The sequence below is a fragment of the Erpetoichthys calabaricus genome, chromosome 12 (assembly GCF_900747795.2).
Source record: "Erpetoichthys calabaricus chromosome 12, fErpCal1.3, whole genome shotgun sequence".
Classification (NCBI taxonomy): domain Eukaryota; kingdom Metazoa; phylum Chordata; class Cladistia; order Polypteriformes; family Polypteridae; genus Erpetoichthys; species Erpetoichthys calabaricus.
This window is the reverse complement of record NC_041405.2, coordinates 93,102,252-93,118,893: the sequence shown is the minus strand read 5'-3', so window position 1 is coordinate 93,118,893 and position 16,642 is coordinate 93,102,252.

Below are 16,642 nucleotides of genomic sequence, written 5' to 3'. Positions count from 1 at the left end.
GGTCAGGATGCCCATTTACCCCTGTTGTTCATCTGTTATAATGGCTTCCCTGCTGGATATGCGGTGACTATCCATACTTGCCAGGATGCCTGTCTGTCCCTGCCTTCCATCACGATATATAACAAATACTTGCAAATATATTTATTGTATATAACTGCATACCCATATGTTGCATGATATTTATAATTGGGGTGTATATTTGTGTATGTGTCTTAAACTTGGAGCCCAATCCAGCATGATCAACTGCAAGACAGGAACCAACCCTAAATGAGACAACAGCGCTTAGCAGGCCCCATAATGCACACACAATACGAGTTAACTTAACACAGGGCTGAGGGATTGAGAGGAAAGCCATAGTACACCGAGAATATCCTAGTCAGACACAGAGAAAACATGCACATTACATAAAGACTATAACTGAAGCTGTAAGGCAATAGTACTAAACACTGTGCCAATGTGATGCTCAAGTTAAAAGTAAATAAACAAAGTCTCTGATATTCATTCATTCATTCATTCATTTATTCAGGTACTCAGCCCACTTAAAGAAAATTCATTGTTATTGAAATCAAAAGCATATCCTAGCAGCAATAGGTACAAAGTCCATTATGTAGATAATAATTAATAATGTAATAATTTTAATAATAATTTTTTGTATTTATATAGCGCTTTTTCTCACTACTCAAAGCACTTAGCAATTGCAGGTTAAGGGCCTTGCTTAAGGGCCCAACAGAGCAGAGTCCATATTGGCATTTACGGGATTCGAACCGGCAACCTTCCGTTTGCCAGTGCAGATCCCAAGCCTCAGAGCCACCACTCCGCACTCTTACATGTAAGAAATAAAAAATATCCACTATAACTACACAAAGGGGTCTACATTTAGACACTATATGTTTTAGCAAAAACTTTTTACTGTTCCCAGGAAGAAAATGAACACAAGCAGTTAAAAAAGGGAAAAGGTTTCAGATAATTTATGCTTATTCTGCATAATGTTGTGAAGGCTCATATGGAATATTTCACACTATTGTTTTCTTCATATTAGCACTGAAAGAGATCCACAGAACAGCTAGTACACTGATTTCAGAACTATAAGCAGTTGAATACAATAAAAGATGACACAATCAAGGTATTTAAAATTATTAAGGAAGAAAACTTTTACTGATAAGTTAGTGAGAATTTCTTTACACAGAGAACTGTACATATATCCATCCATCCATTTTCCAACCCGCTGAATCCGAACACAGGGTCACAGGGGTCTGCTGGAGCCAATCCCAGCCAACACAGGGCACAAGGCAGGAACCAATCCCGGGCAGGGTGCCAACCCACCGCAGACTGTACATATATGAAACAAGCTAATAAATAATATAGTTCAAATAAGCATCTTGGATACTTTCAAACATTAAGTGGACAAGAAATTAGTAATGTTTGACTGAATGGCCTGTTGTTATCAAATCTGCTCTTATCTTTAATATTACGTGTGTTACAGGAAAAAACTTTGACTGACCTTTGCTCAAGGTGATTTGGTTCCAGATATAATTATAAGCAATACAGTGTTTAGACAACATGCTCTTGATAGTGCTGGGCATGGTGTATGTTGGTGTGTGGACTTTATGATCAATGCAGGACTAATGTACAAATCCAGTCCCAATAATATTGGACAAAGATCAGGTTGGTTATTCCTCCCAAACACACATCCCCATTAATCTGTCTTTCTCATGTGTGCACTGTGTTACATGTGGGTCAGACTTGTAAGTTAAGAATTTCACTACACTCTAAACACTTGAAAGATAGTGTGAACCTGAATTTGAAGTCTCCCAGTAATGCTATATACAAGTGGTTCCCTTTAAAGAACAAAACCTACCTTCTCTAAAAAATCCAACAATCTGAAGAAATGTTACAAGAATATTAAAATTGCATTTAAGCAACCCTTTAACCTACTAGCACAAATTTCACTTCTCTGGGACCTAGCCAGGGAGCTCATTTATAAAGCTTGTGTATGCGCAAAAGAGGCTTGAAATGTACGTGTGCAACTTCACATGCAAACGTCAAGATTAATAAAAGAAAACTTTCCAGGTAAACGTGTATGTTTACGGCAACTTGGACCCATGCATGCGCAACATTTCAGAGATAAGTGGGAAATGATGACACCCTTAATAAATCAGGGAAATGCGGACAAACCACCTAAATGATGACTTGCATGATAATAATTCATATCACTGAGCCGTTATTATAATGTGTACTGACACGATAAACATACTACACCTCAAAAGTGTTGAATATAATGTACAGACTGTATTTTAATCCCCTTTTAAGAGAGGTAAGGTGGCGTATTTGCACTGAAGAACTTTACTTGTTTTTCATTAGTTTACATAGCCTACCTGTTGTCACTTCTCAGGGAACTGGTTGACAGATCAGGAATATCTCAGCCAAACTTCACTCCATCATGCCTACTTTGGTGGAAGCCATTAACCAAACGGTGAGGCACTATATCCAGTTTTCATATGGTGTGGGTTACCTTTCATAAAACATAGCATGTTTTTGTCTGCATAAAAAAGGCAATTTGCTTTACCGCCCAGTTCTCCTAACATAATTGGAGTAAGTTACTGCACTCATATTGCAATCAGGCCTTCTAGATAGAATAAAGCTGCTTTTGTTAACTGTAAATAGTCACATTCTATTAATGCACAAATCATCTGTGATGCCAAGATGTGACTGGCAAACATCATGTCTCTGTGGCCTGGTTCAGCACATGATTAATTTACTTTGAGGCAAAGTAGCTTTGGCAGACGTGACTGTAGTGTACATAGTGAATGGCTTGTTGATAAGGTAACTGGCTGAAACCTCAGTTTTTCATACAGCCTGTGCCAATGATTGTAATGGTAATCATGTCATTGCATGTGCCAGGCAATAGTGGCTGCCCACTCAGACACTGGCTCCCTACACCTTTCCCAGACCCCATGGCACAGAGGAGATACTGCCACACATAATCTTGCACTCTCAGTTGTGGAGCACAGCCAGATATACTTGAATGCAGGTGGGGTCTCAACTCGTCAGGAGGGAGCTGTTCTACCAGCCAATGAAGTTCTAAAGCATCTTGATTGTATATGTATGAGGCTGATTAGCATGTTCCATATATGGATGTTTCAGGGCAGCATTCAAGGCACATTCATGTACACACATCTATGAAATGATGGTAATTTATAATGGGTAAATTGTGCCAAAATGTGTGTACACCAGGTTTTAAAAATCTTGATTTTTTTTGGAATACACATTTTCTTGCTTTTTTGGCATGCACATATTTACACACTAAGATCCACTCAAAGTTTTATAAATGAGTATTGGCATTACCTGTTTTAAGCCCTTCCTAGAATGGCAGAGCACAGATCACCACCATTTGAGAAATCTGTTTACAGAGATAATACTATCCAGAGAGATTAGACTATCTATAACTAGTAAGTATTCTGCAAAACCCCACATGTGTTCAGGCTCCTTCTTTACCAATAAAGTGATGTTCCCAATTTGCTAAAGTTTGCAATGCCCAGACTTACCTACTAAACAACTGGCTTTGCTACCTACCCCCTTCCTTGGCATTGGAATTGGAGATCAAGCATGGTGACTCCATACAGCTTCCTCTGCTTCTTAACAAAGATGTACCATTTAACAGACCTCAGAATAGAAATTAGGAGCTGTCAAAGTATTATGGGGAATCAAAAATACTGCTGCCAGTAGACTATTTTGAAATATAAATGTAAAAAACTAGCTGACTATAAACTCATAATAAAAATACCTTCAATTGAAATCAAGGCCAATGTCTAAATCCATAAACATCTCTCTGGCCATCCATTTTCTTATTCTGATTCCAAGTAATTGAGAAAGAAAGTGTTTAATGGAAGTACAAGAAAAGAAGAGAAGACAAGAACCAAACCAGAATGAGATGCCCATCCATCATTAGGCATATTCATCCACTTAAAAACTCATTCATATAAGAGGTTAAAATCTAGGTTGGAGATTTAAATAATAAAAAATGAAACACCAAATGGAAACATTTTCAAAAAGCAGACATTTGGGTCAAAGTACAGCAGAACAAAAGGTATACAAAACCCTGAGTGACCAATATTAGACACATTTCATGGTTTGTGATTTTTTTTAATATACATTTAAGGTTCTTCTAGACTCTTCTTTGGTTTCTGTTGTTGTTTGCATCCCCAGGTAATAAAATACATTGATGACAATGTTAATAATGACAGAGAACACAGCAGAAGACACTCATACAGACTTGATCAAGAAGGTTAGGTAAGAACTAAACGACTAGGGTGTGGCTGTTTTTTTCTGCCTGTTGGCTTGCAGGTATAAAGATGTCAAGGACTTAACTTCCAAATGTCCAGCTGCTGTGAGGTAGATAACTTCTGTATCTGTAAATTAAGTTTCTGAGATTATGTGTTTGAAAAGAGCAAATCATTGGCTGCATTATCTTTCAGTTTCAAATTTCAAAAGTCAACGCACAGAAAGAGCTCAGAGCTTTGAAGATGTCCTTGGAATATTTATGATTTACTGGAAAAAATTTCTTTGGGAAGGAGCTATCGAAGATGTAAATGTGAACTTTCTTATGCAAAGTCACTAATGGTTATGATTTCAAAGTAAAAATGTTTTGCTATAGGTGTTACCAATATTAAATGTTTCTGAAATCTATTATATCATATGCTGTGGACTGGGGATTGGTCTAACCTAACTTAACTTCTTTTAGTTTCTTTTTAGTAACCCCCCTCCCCCAATCACATAACATATATTGCCTGCCTGTTTCATTCCGGGTGATTTACAATGTGAACCCCCCCACTTCATGTAAATATAAAAGGCTGAATGATTGAGTTAAGACTGAAGACCACATTCCTGCTTAAATACATGCTCTCATTACACCACTTGAATGAAAAATTGCAAGACTTGCCATTGCAGGAATAATTAACACTCAGAAGGTCTGCAGAAAAGCAGTAACTGTCTTTGACCAAAGGTAGGGTGAAGATATGTACCAAAAATAAAGCATGACTATTTATGTTGTGTTGTGTTGTATAAGTATCATAAAATGTATGTATAATAATATATTCTCAGACTAACTTAACCTGCATCATGGTTACTGGTCTGGCTGTATCAGGCACAAGGTAATCATTTTTGGACAGGCCACTGGGCCATTGCAGTGCCCACACACACATTTAGGCGCAATTAAACTGGTCCTCATCAGAGTTTTCTAACATTCATGTATTTGGTAGTGAAAACTAGAATATGCAATCTCCAAACAGACAAACAGCCAGGTATGAGATTCAAACCCAGGTTATAGGATCTGTGAGGAATAGGCATTAACAACTATGCTGCTAAAATGCAAATATGTAAAATATGATATGAATTGAAACATCAAGTGGTTATACAATTCAATAAAGTGCATAATGTGTGTTGTTGTCAAAACACTACTACTGAAGTGATTGATGCTGCTTTCCTGTTTTATCAGCAACATATTAAACCAGAAATCACTTACTAGAAATTTACACTGGTCTTCGAACTAATCAGCTTTTTAGTTTGATGATAACTCTTCCACGCCTCAACATAACAAATAGTGTTAACATTCTTAAGATAATGGATACATGAAAAATAATAACCTTCATTAGTAAGAAATTATTTAGCTTCAAGGAAAAGCAGAAACTGTAAATTTGTTTTTAAATATAATGCTAATTGTAAAGTTCTAAATCAATGTTGCTAACTTCATCATTCTTCGTTCTCTTCACCTTATGACTCACCTTACTGGGCCATTAAAAGAAGGTGTGGCGGAATACAGAGATTTGGATATACAGTAAAAGCCTTATTCCAAAGTGGCTGATGATAAGCCATGTTATTTATTTAAATATCCGGCATTGCATTTTGGTTTTCTAAGAAAGTTACGAGTGTGATATTAGCAAACATCTCAGCATAATACAGAAAAACAATTGGTCATGGTGTGAGGATAATTGCAATCACCAGGCAACACTTTAATTGGAGATATGCCTTTAAACAAATAACACATTTGAGTAGTTGCAGGCTGTAGGCTCATGGGTGTGTGTGTTCAACAGTGGGACATAATCATTTCACTAAAGGTTATTGAATGACTGTCATAAAATGTGTTCAGCATGTTATCATACAATAAAATAGTAAATGATTATATTACATAATGCATCTTCCTACCTGTATTTTGCATCTACTTGAGCATTGTCTTATCAGAATTGCTTCCGTCCTTGTCTTTTCTTAAAAATCACTGAAAGGAAAGTGTAAATTAGTACTAAGCTTTGTTCTGGTTGTCAAACATGTGATGAAAAACCACAATGCAATGATGTAGCTTTATATAATGATGTAGCCTTCTATACAGATATAAAATGCAATATAATCTCCTCTTACAGGGTGCTTGGCCTTTACTTTAAATACAAGATAGGGATCACTTACTCACAACTCTGAACTGTATTAATCACATATGATGATCGATGGATGGAAGGATGGATACATTTTTCAGTAACAATTACTTTTTGCACAATTACAGTACATGCTGTGCTACTTTACTTTTCAAAATGTTCAAAGAGTTTTACTGTAGCTATAATCTAACATTTAAAAAGTACAGTTTAATTACTGTCACCTACCAATGTACAATACAGACTTAAACATGAAATACTATACCTAAAGTGAGTTGCGCAATTAAGTAAATGATATGGATATAGCTGCTGCCTCTAACTAGTTATCTATTTGGTACTACTTCCACACTTTAATATGTCAATTGAATTTTAATGTTCTGAGAATAACTGACAAATAACTACGCTGGCCTTAGTTAGAAGTCCATCTGTTTTTTAAAAAGTAGAAGACGAAAACAAGTATGTGAAGGTAATGATCATTACAAAGACCTGCCTACACTGTGATGTTCTTTAATATCAGCTGGAAGTTCCACCTTCGCTTTAAATAGTTATTTTATTTCAAATTTTGAAGAAAGGGGTGCATGAAAACAGAGAGAAAAAAAATATCCCAAAATGACCAAGGCAGCAAGATGATTATTAGTCTATTCCGCTCTTAATTTTTTTTCTTAAGAAGAATTACTGATCTTACTAACAAAATCCTCAATAGAAAAACTGAAAACAGCAGGTTATGGTGTGACTATCCTTTTCTGATTCAAACTCAAGAGATCAGTGTTAGGATTTATAACATAAGGGTTTGGGGAACCAGAGTCAAGCCAACAGACTCAGGCAAAATGCAGGGACCAACCCTGGACACAACTCCAGTCCATTACAGGGTTCCCTTACAAACACTCATACTCACCAATTAACCTGGGACATGTGAGGAACACTACAGTATCCAGAGACAAATCTATCCAGACAGCAAACAAAGCACAGAAATTGAGGTCATACTAGATATGTGAGACAACAGCACTAACCAAAGATGTCACCATGATACCCTGTTAATATGTAACTGTTTACATATCTGATGCAAATACAAGTGTAGCAAACAAGTCCATTAAAACCTCAGATGACACTTGCGCATATCCTGGAGTCAGCTATATCCCTACAGACAGAGTTGGAAAGATCTCAAAATTGGGCAGATGTAGAGGAAATTACATTTACTGTAAACAAACTATAAATTTGTTTATATGAAGAAAAAGGTTACATGAATAATGAATCATTTGGAGTTATAAAATATGCCTAATAAAAACACTTTGGAGGTCTAATGGTTTTATGAGGGTCCCCAACGCAGTACAGAAGCAATTAAAAATCCTAATAGGATATTTCCTTACATAGGATACTGTGTGCCATACAAATCATGGACATTAGGCTTAAGCTACGTAATGATTTTGAGAGGCCACATGAGGGAAATCCCATATAGAACTAAATATACACGTTATAATTCCAGGTTGTGGCCTTGGAAGTGCATTCTATAGTCTAAGCACAACCTCTCCAGACTAGACTCTCCAGGCTGTCCATATTCCAAGGCAGACATAACATAACTGTAAAAACCCCTGAAAATACCAGACTTATTACAAAACTGCAAGGTAAAGAATAAGACGAAAAGACTGAACAAGCCTACCTAAACCTACCTAAGATAAGACTTAACAGATGTATTCAAAAATGCATAAAGAAATAAGTAGTGAATGTTACCTGTTATTTAAAAATAAATTATTCTGCAAAAAAACTGGGACACAGGGAAATTGTTTATAAGACATACTTAGAAAATGTATTTTTCACATAATTCATGTTGCTTGTTGCCTAGTAATATGGCTAAAACTAACTTGATTAGGATTTACAAATCTGACTTGAGATATCTTGGAAGAAATATGTATTTCAGAATTGTTGAGTTTCTTTATGTTACATTGCATTGTTTTTATTATCCACCATTTCCTCCATGCATGCACTTTCCCAAGTTGCTTTTTATTAATAACTAGCTGTCCCCTGCAGCTCTGCCCACATAGTAGTGAAACAGGACAAACTTTAAAAATCAATAAACAAACAGGTCTCGCTAGCTAAGCAGAGGAAAGGTACGGTCCAAAACGTGGCGAGAGGTAGACCGTTTCCCCCTCCCCTCGGCTAGCAACCTCTGTCTCGGGTTAGCGCAAATAATTTGCTCCTGCAAGTGAACATTGAGAGAAGTCGCAAAATATAGAAGCAAATTATAGAAAAAAAACCAATCTAAATTCGTTAAGTAGTTCCTCATGAAAAGCGGACAGACAGACAGACGTTGGATTTTATATACTGTATATAGAGATTATGTGGGGAGCCAGAGTTTGACCCAGAAGCATCAAAGCTGGAACTAATCCTGTAATGGATACCAGTCCACTGCAGATCACACTGTCCAATACTTACTCATTCACATTGGGCCAAACTAACAAGCACACCTAAGGGATGTTAGAGAAGATACAGTATATGCCAATATGGGGGGGTACATGCAAATTTCCTGTAGATAGTGCGCAGGCCAAGAATTGAACCTAGGTACCTGAGTTTGTGAGCCATTGACATTAATGCCATACTTGCAACATTCAACAATACCTTATCTGAGTGGTGGAGCTCAAGAGTATAACAACATTCCAGTTATTTTTTATAGAAATTAATGACAAACAGGATTACAAGATAAAACATACTGCACAGTCACAGTTTAACAACTATTTGTTTTATGGCACATACTCACAACTCATCTGTTTTTTTACCACATACTGTAGGTGAGACTGCAAAATAAATCTTTCTCCACAAAAGCTGTTTAACCAATCAACATACATTTTCATGCGACAATCATGCAATGTCCACTTTAAAAAAGTTAATAAAATTACAAAAGTACTTTCAGCCTCACAGTATCATGATGTGAAGCAAATATTTAAAGGAAACGGTTACTTCAGAAAGTTGACTTGCTTTCCGGCACAAAAGGAAGAGCTAGCTGCTTCTCCATAACTGCAAATCTGATAATTTCTCACACATCTACATTAACCCCTCCTGGAGACTTTGAGTAAACCCCTGGTGCAAACCATCTGGGCTCTGTGCCTGGGTTTTGTACACAGTGATTCACAGCTTAGGAATCTTGCAATTTCAGCAGATGATCTGTCACAAACTGCTTTTTTCAAATTATATGGTGTATACTGCAGCTATAAGGCAAGTAACAGCTTGCATCAAACCACTAATGCATCCACTGTATATTTTTTTTTTTAATCAGGTATGACAAAATGGTAAATTCTTTGCATTTTTAATAGGAATACATGACATATTATTAAGTTTATTGTACCACATCTTCAACAGTAGACTTACAGCTATCTATGTGTGTCTCTGATTTATAAGCATGTCGATCCAAAGTGTTTCATTGCCTTGCTGTTCAGTCATTTATATAGCACATTACTAGTTTACTGATGTATTCACTTAAACCTGTCTTTGACTTTTTTATTTACTGTCCTGTGTGACTTGACTGCACAGCACAGCCCTGGTAGTCATCTTTTCTCTGTGTACATCTTTGAAAATGCATGCATTTTTTAAAGTATTTTGACTACATGGTTTTATGGGGTCTTGAATTAGGAAAAGGTATTAAAATGATTACCTTAAAAAGATTTTAAAGAAGGTGGTGTAATACCAGTTAAAAACAAAAATTGTTATATTTGATTTGATTAACTGGATTTTAATAAAAACTAGGGGGCTTTGCCCAATGCTCGCTTCGCTCGCCTACCCCCTTCATCCCCCCCAAACTGGGGCACACTCCGCACCAGCCATTTCACATCTCTGCCTCTCACATTGTGAAGAGGGGGGCTGAATGCACCCCAAGGAGACGCACTCGCTCCTGAAACCCCCTCTTAAACAGTGATACAATGGGAAACAAATACATTTTTTTACCTCCTCTATGTTCGATCAGCTGGCTTGCTGCTTGTGCTGTGCTGCGTGATCTGTTTGTTGCGCAGTGCTTCGAACATTTAAAAGCCTGTACAGCAGCTGTCCTCCTTGTATCGTTGGACGTTAAAGTTTCTCAGAGAAAATCACGTCTCGACCCAAGATTTTTTTATATAATAGAGAGATAAGCTTTACAGGGGAAGGGTGGTAAAGTGACACAATACTTCTTCACAACTCTAGGAAACAAAGTTAAAATTCTGGCCTGCTCACAATTTGAGTGGCATTTGCATGTTTTACAAATGTCTGGTTTGTTTTGGTTTTGTGTGTGTGTGTGTGTACATATGTACCCTCCTGCACATTCCAAAACTATTTATGTTGGGTGAATTTAGTGACTTAAAATGACACCTTGTTTGTTAGTGTACAGAGGTATGCCCTGCAATGAACTGGATTCTGACTCGTACTTAAGTAAAGTCAGGAAAGGCTCTAGTTCCAGCCATCTAAAACTTCATAAAGGAGGTTTGTAAATAGCTGTATGGAAGGACGATACTTTCAATTGACCCCATATGTGTGAGTGTGAGAGTGCCCCACACTTCCAGGAGTTGGTTCCTGCACTGATGTGTAAGAATAAAAATAATGAGTGAATTTAAAAAATGGATGTGTGGATGGACAGCATGAGCCACAGAGTATTTAGGACAGTCAACAGTACATCCTATCCTGATAGCTTCTGGGGCAAGGATTTGGTTCCAGCATTGTCACAATTTATGTAGCATTTTCATGTTCTTACTCAATAAATGTTCATTTTCGCCTGCAGGTTCTGTTTCTTGTTCCTTCAGACATCCCAAAAACATGCATGTCAGGTAATTCAAACTCTGAATTTGACTAATGTGGTTAAAACAAGGGTGTATGCTGCATTGTGTTGGACTTATTTACCCATGATACTCAACCATCAGGTCCTCCGTGACTTTTTAATGGAAAAAACACATCCAGAAAATTAATTCAAACATTTTACAGCAAACCATCCACCCATCCATTTTCCAACCCGCTGAATCCGAACACAGGGTCACGGGGGTCTGCTGGAGCCAATTCCAGCCAACATAGGGCACAAGGCAGGAAACAAACACCGGACATGGTATCTGCCCACCCGCAGGGCACACACACACACCAAGCACACACTAGGGACAATTTAGGATGGCCAATGCACCTAACCTGCATGTCTTTGGACTGTGCGAGGAAACCGGAGCACCCGGAGGAAACCCACGCAGACATGGGAGGAACATGCAAACTCCATGCAGGGAGGACCCAGGAAGCGAACCCAGGTCTTCTAACTGCGAGGCAGCAGCGCTACTGCTGCGCCACCATGCTGCCCAGCAAACCAAAAGTCTAAAATAAATTTATGAATACAGGTATATATCCTTCCTTTTCTGAATCCAACTTTGGCTGGCTTCTGAAGAAACAAAAACACGGTCCATCTGTAAAAACACTTGCACTACACTGGGGACATTTATAGTTATCACCAAACCTATCAGTTTGTCTATGAACTAAAAGGAGGGACATATTCCAAGTCTACTGACAAAACATTGGTCCTTTCCTCTCCGAACACCAACTGCCAGCAGAACCAACCTACAGACACATCATATAAAAGTACATAATTCAATCAAATACCCATGTTTAACTGTATTTATAGAACATCAAATATGATCTCATTATACTAGTTGAGTACATAACACATACCATATAATATACATAGCACTAATCTTTGTTGGAATTAGCATGCTTTACAAGAACAGATGGTAATTGGGAAAAATACAATAGCTTATACATATGTTGCATTCAATAATAAAACACAAATACAGTAAAATCCTGCAGTAGCACAAACCAGGAAATAACATGATCATGCCTTCCTTCCGCACAATGATCACTAGTTTACTCAAACAGAGATTGTCCTTCTTAAAGCAAACCAAACACTAGATTTTGCTAACACTGTATCTAAACATCCTGCTAACACTGCACTCTAATCATCCAGCACTGCACCTGTCAATGTGATATAAATGAGCAATTCTGTAGAGCTACAAACATTAATGTTACTGCCATCAACATTTCCTCTATTTCACCTCCTAATTCAGCCAGGGAATATTAGTCTACACCCATCACCAGGTCTGAATGCAGAAGAAAACACTATTAGAAAAGAAGTATGCAAGAGTATTTGATTCAGAGTGCCCAGAGTTCACTAGGTCCCTAAAAGACCCCTGGAATGGCAATATTACCCAGAAAATGACCTTTTCAGGGTTACAGTATTCAAAATCCTTACTACTGCACCTGGGTTCATCTTCTGAGACCCAATTTTTATGCTGTGTGTATGACTACAAGAGGAATAGAGTGTTAATACAATTACATATTGCTCACTGTGCTGTAATCCAGTCGAGCTACAGATTTCGTAAATAAGAATGCACAGCTTTATTAAAATATTATTAACATAAGTTAGATACAGCCTCGAGAAATGCTTCTGATCTCCCCACCTCTTTGGTCGTTACTAACAGAGTTATAATATAGTGAACTGCTACATGTAATGATTCACACCTCATGCATTAATCGCCACGTTTACATAAAGAATCCAGCAAAGTTTCTTGGAGAGACTTTTCGTCGATCTAAAGGCAGCATTTTATGTTTACTTAACTGTTCAGCAATGTTTATGTAAGACTCATTTCGTTCATTTTGCTTTAAATGCTGACTGTGAAAGGCGCTATATAAACAGACCATCAGTGGAAGGTCGCATTTAATAGATGTCTGCGCAACGGCTAAAATGCATTGAAGAAGTCTCATAAAACATACGTCATCAGCGGATCTTGTCAAACAGCCAGTATTTCTTAGAATTTGTTTTCCATTTCGCTTAACAGAAATATGCAAATAACACACTTTGGAAAACGGAAATAACCCAACTTTTCTTGGTGTGTTTATTTTATTATTTATTTTTAAAGAGTCTTCACAAGGCACCTCCCACATGGTGCAGGGTTGTGACTTGATCTTTGGGCTTCACTGTGCCAAATTCCGCAGATGCCGCTTGGGGATAATAATAGAGCGCTTCGGTGGTACAATATCTAGGGGTCAGAGCTCTACATCGTTTTAATGCGGCATGAATGCTTAAACCACACTGCATTTGCCGTAGCACTGCCAATAAAAATGTTGAAACGATATACATGCAATATAAATATTTAAAAATAATCAAGACGTTATCCGTAACAATTAAAGGATAATTTTAATGACAGAAACTTAAAATGAAATCATATAATATAACCTTCCACCCCAACTTCGTAGCCTGCATTACGCGCGAGACGAGATCCGCCCACCTCGTCGCGATGGATTGTGGGAGTTGAAGGCCATATCTGCCAAACTTGCCGGTGTTAGACTGACATGGCATTACATGATGTTTCCGTTTATGTTTTACTAATTTACGTTTGGCCGCAAACGAGCACGTTTAAGACGCTTAAGTCAGCAGCTGAAAGGCACACGTGAATTTAAAGAATGCTGCCCATCCTCGGATGCGGATTTTTACCTAACTGGGCGATGTTTTTCAAACGGGTTAAGTATCAAACATGTTTGTGATGAGTTCTGAGCGTATCAGCGATAAAGTAATATTATTTGTTTCTTCTTGAATGACGCTAACGTATAAAGTAAAATTCCATTTAAACAGATACATTTAGTACTAAAAACATGCAGAGTGTGTGAAATGTCATTCACTATAATGTGACAATTTTATAAACGAATAATTTTACAGAACCAATAAATAAAAACTGTCTGCTGTACTCATGATGTGCTTGACATCTTCACTGGCCTAGCATAGCTTAGGTCTTAGACTTTGAACTGGTGAGTAGTTCATCTGTTTTGTTTACATTTAGCAATTTATTTAAGCACATCCTAAAGGTGACACCCAAAGACAATTTGTTATGGCAGTCCTTGCTTTTTAGTGAAAAGTTTGCATATTACTTGAAAGGACGCATGTACCAAATTTATAAATGAACACAGTGGCTACTGTTGGAGAAAGTCTTTTAATAACCCTTTAGCATCTTGGACTCTTAGGCTCACAGGGTTTTTCATACCATATTAAATAAGGAATGTTCTGAGACATCCAGCTGTGTTGAACCTATCCTTGAAGGGACGCCAATAGATCACCACGGGTGCATTATGCTGACTTTTGTCTATCTGGTTAAAGTATGCAGATGATTGTCTAGGAAGCAGTCTCTTATCTTGAGTCTGGGCACCATGAATGTAGTCTGTTACTAGCAGCAGTTCCCAGTCTTGCCCGGGTAAGTATTTTCAAATGTACCTACCCAGTAACAAATTCATTTAATTTATTTAAAACTCACAGGTACCTTCAGGACCAAATGTTTAGGTTTCAAAGCAAAGTAGTGTAGTATCTCTCCCTGACAAAGTGGGTTATGTGTGCCAATTTTTCTTTTTTTAAATTGGACCATGGGTATAGAAACACACACATAGGGCTCTATAGTTTATACAGTATATTAGATTCATGTTTAGATCATTTTGCTTTACCTTTTAAATGTGCTTGCCTAAAGATTTGCATGCCATCAGCTATATGTTAAAGATGCTGTTGTATATTCATATCTATAAAAGCTTTGTTTGAGCAAAGAATTCTTAGCATATCCATGATTACACTTCAAGAAGAGCATCTTGCATTTTATCTTCTTCTTCTTCTTTTGGCTGCTCCCGTTAGGGGTCGCCACAGTGAATCATCTTCTTCCATACCTTTCTGTCCTCTGCATCTTGTTCTGTTACAGCATCTTGCATTTTATGCTCCTGTCAATTATACTGTAAGCCTTAGCAAGCTGTGTGACTTTATCTTTGACACTTGTGAGTTGTCATTGACATACATTTCTTAAATACTTGCTGCAGTCCTGAGAGCCATTGTATTCTACCGACAAAGTGAACCAACCTTGCTAAGATCCTCCATTTTCTAACCTCTCCCTCCAGCTCACAGGTAACCCATCACAGTATCACCGGACACTAGGTAGTAACCATGGTAACAAGCCCTGGACAGGGTACCTGCCAATTACACTGCAAAATCATACAGTATATGTTTACTCATACTGGGTCTGTTTGGATTTGCCAAGTAACATTAACATGAAAGTCTTTTTAATGTGACAGGAGAACTGGAGTATCCGTAGATAAGTTCATGTAAACACAAGGAAAGCATATAGATGTCTGCCAGGCAGTGTCCAGGCCAGACTTTAAACCAGGGATCTCTGGATCAGTGCAACAACAATGCTAACCACTCTACTACCAATTATACAGTACATTACATTATTATTTATAGTGTGACAAGATGCCAGGTTGACAAAGAACAGAGGTATATTTACAGGTATATTTTTAATGAGTTTATTTTCTGAACCTGTGAGACACTTGAGCCTAGCCTGACATTGCTGAGTGTAAAACTAGAACCCGTTCTTGGTGAAATGCCAGACTAGCAAAGGGCACACTTGCTCGCTCTCTCTCTCACAGACCAGTAAATTTGATTAAGCTTTATTTTACTTTCACTAGTAAATGTAAGCTGAGAACATCCATGAGGATCCAGGAAGAATGTGTAAACACTAACCTTTGCAGTATGGTGCCACCCACACACAACTGAGCCAATTTATAGACTTCAGTTGCCCTGCCCTAAAAATATCTGCATTGAATAAGGAAACCAGAGTGTACAGAAAATAATCATATGTCCTGAAGGAGACATAGCATAATCCACAGATAATTGATAGACTGGGAATTAAACCCAAGCCCATGTGCCACAGAAATATTATGCAATTGCTATCGAGTTGGCAATTTGTGGTTTATATTTGTTGTTGATTGTAGCAACTATGAATCATTCATTTTTATTTGCAATAATATTGCTAGACCCTATTTTCATTGTTAGCTGGAGCTTTTTTGTGTAAAGATTAAAAATCTCACTATTTTTTTTTAAATTTTATTTTCTGGAGACTCTTAGGTGTTGCCCACAGTCTTACAGTCTAAAGCCATATTGCCAGGACGATTGACAATTTCTAAATTGACCAATAATAGTGTGAAGGTACCTTGAGATGGGCTGGCATTCATGTGATACTGTTTTTTATTTTACCTCCTTTTGCCAAGATGGAATATGACTATGATGGTAACCATAAAGGAAAAGTATGCTTAGAAATAATGAAATGATTGGCATTTTTTAATTAATCAAAAATTTTGATATTGAAATTTTGATGTGGTAACAAGACATTTTAGTGTTCAATAGGCATTTTAACAAGAAAAAGAATGCATTT